Here is a 3,227-nt window from a genome sequence, read left to right on the forward strand (position 1 = left end):
CAAGTGTTTGTTCTCCAGATTTCTTGGCACAACTTGGTGAGCACATCCAGGGCAACATCTGTTATCTGAAATACTTCAATTGGTATACCATCTATACACACAATTTTTTAATTGGGCTTTTAGATTATTATTTTTAATGAAAGTTTACAGAGACTTTGGATTTCCATTCTTTCATTGTTGCACTTTTCTCCGTGCCCACCCCTCCCCACCCAGTTTGCTCTTCTCTGAAAGTAAAAGAAGAATTCTTTCATTCTTTTACAATCCCTCCCCCCAAGTCCACTCCACTATTCAGCCTTTGTTCTGGACTCATGTCATGAAAATAATATCTAATCGTATATACCTTTTAAATAGTTCTCTCCCTTATATGTTACAGTGCAGTGTACATTATTTCTCCCATCTTTCTCAATCTCTCCCCAACCCAATTTCAGTCCCATTTTACAACAGTGACACTATACAGTATTTGTCCTTTTGTGACTGAGATAGTCCATTCAGCATGATGTCCTCCAGGGTCACCCATTTTGTATAATATTTCATGTATACATACAATTTTAAGAATGATTCTAATTAATACCACTACTACTTCTTGCCATTGAGTTGATTCTGACTTGTAACACCATCATGTGTGTCAGAGGAGACCCTGCACTCCACAGGGTCTTCAAAGGATGGTTTTGCAGATGTCGATTTCTAGCCCTTTATTCCAGGATGCCTCTGTACGAACTTAAAACAACTTTATCATTAACAGTCGAGCATGCTAATCATTTGCACAACTATTCCATAAAACTGAAGTATACCTTTCTTCACCAAACCTCAAAATCATATCTAGCTACTATATTTAAAGATAGCAATATGAACTTTGATAAATGACAATAGCTATAGAAAGTCACTGTGAGTCATACTCAACAGCAATCAACAATAACATTATAGTTTGCAAGTTCACAAATCTGTTGTTAGTAGGGCATGTGTATCCCACCAATCTGTGGATTGTGAATTCTGATCATCTTAAACAAATGAGCAACTTAGTTGCTTCCTTCAACTAAGGACACAATGGTGGACGAGGAGTGTAGCAGACAGCCAAAACCAACCAAACATTTGTAAATTGGACATTTACTCTGCCAGCCACTCTTCTTAGCATTTTTGCATATTAACTGATTCACACCTTCCCATGCACTCCTCATACATGCTAAATACGGATGTTCATACCTCAGAAAACCAAGACAAACAACTACATTTTGACATGTGAAAAGGGAGAAATAAAAATTAAATAATTGTTAATGGTCCAAAATGTATACTATTTCCAGCTAAAAGGACCCGTTGTCTTGATGAGGAGTGGGATTCTGGGTAACCTAGTTGGGGAACACCAAGTTTTATGTTAAAATGAGTACTGGTGGTGAAGGGGTGGCCAATTCTGACTTGTACTAACACCACAAGGGGGAACTGTCCCCTTCAATAACTTCTACAGCACAAAACCAATTCCTGTTAAGGCCAAACATACCCATGTGCCTGCATCTACTTCATCCAATTCTAACTCCAGCTTTCGCTCCCAGGGCTCTTATTGCTTGACTACTGGGTTCCATAAGTTGTTGGCAATAGTTACACAAAACTCACAGAACCATACTCACAATTACCAGGTTTACAAGCAAAGTAACAGGTTACAGTTCTTCAGCCATAATAGCTTCCCAGGCATGTTCAGGAGCCCTTTGACCTTCCACTTAGGTTCTATATCAAGTTACAAAGCTCTTTTTCAGTCAAAAAGTCATTGTCATGAAGTCATTAGGGTGAGAAGAGATATTTTATGCCTTACCTCTGGTGGATTCAAATCTTGATAGGCATGGCCTGTGGGTTAGCAACACAACTCCCTACAGACTACAGAACCAGAGCTCTCTTATAGCCCTCTCAGTTCTGCCAATTATGGCATCTCCCTGAGACCTTCAGTAAGCTTGTGCCAAGGCCTCCACCTTCAACTCTGGAAAACTCTGGAATACCCATTCTCGGTATGCTCTGTTTCATGTCAGACTGTGGTTCTCCACTCCTGATGCTCCTTATCTGAGGAATCTCTGTGGCCCCAAAGGACATACGTTGCATTTTCTGCTGCTGCTTTCTTGCAGATAGGGAGATTCTAATTTTCTGCCACTGTTGTTTTTATGTGCCATCGAGTCGCCTGTGGCTAATAGCGATCCTAGGTACAAACAGCTCTAAAACCTACCCTGTCCTAAGCCAGTCTCACCAACTCCAACACACTTACCCTCAATGCCCCAGTTACTGTATTGATCCATTTCCCCCAGGGTCTTCCTCTCCTGTGCTGACCCTCCACCCTTCCAAGCATGACATCCTTCTCTAGGGCCTGCTCCCTCCTGGCCACATGCCCAATGTGTGTGAGATGGAGCTTCAGAATACTAGCCTCCAAAGAAAAACTTGGTTTCCCCCTCTCCAAGACAGACTTACCTGTTTTCTTGGTGGTCATGATATGGTTCTTCCACTAAACCTACTACATTTAAAACAGGTGGCAAGATTGACCAATCTCCTTGTCAGTAGTCTAGGTACCTGAGTTGCATGTTGTTGTTGTTAAGTGCCATCAAGTCGCAGGTGACTCATAGCGACCCTATGAAGGAGAGTCCTCAATGCTTGGGTGTCTTTCATCCTCTCTCCAGGTTCGTAGGGTTTCCGGAGGCAAGCTATTACAGAATTGGGTGCCACTCCTGCTTCCAAGCTTGTTTTAATCGGGGAGATCCACCAAACACTGTCTGCATTGGGTAACCAACCATTAGCGCATTTGACACATCAGTGTCACAGTGTTCAGCCTCACAGTGACCACAAGTTACCGCTGTATGGCAAGTGGACACAGCACACAGAAAGAAAAATTCTTACCATTGGACCAATAAGTAAGCATCATAGTAAATGGAGAAAAGATTGAAGTTGTCAATGACTTCATCTTTCTTGAGTCCACAGTCAACATCCACAGTAGCAACAGTCAAGAAATCAAAAGACATATTGGATTGGAATATCTGCTGTTGAAGACCTCTCCAAAGTGTTTAAGAACAATGATGTCAGTTTACAGACTAAGATGTTCCTAATTCAAGCCATGATTTTCAGTTGCTTCACGAAAATGATTATGGATGATAGAAAAAAACTGATGCCTTTAGAATGTGGTGCTGGAGAAGAGCACTGGGTCCACGGACTGCCAAAAGAACAAACAAGCCTGTCTTGGAGGAAGGGCAATGAGGGTGGTC

This window comes from Elephantulus edwardii, unplaced genomic scaffold (genome assembly GCF_000299155.1).
Source record: "Elephantulus edwardii isolate Elephantulus edwardi_28Jun2011 unplaced genomic scaffold, EleEdw1.0 scaffold00157, whole genome shotgun sequence".
NCBI lineage: Eukaryota > Metazoa > Chordata > Mammalia > Macroscelidea > Macroscelididae > Elephantulus > Elephantulus edwardii.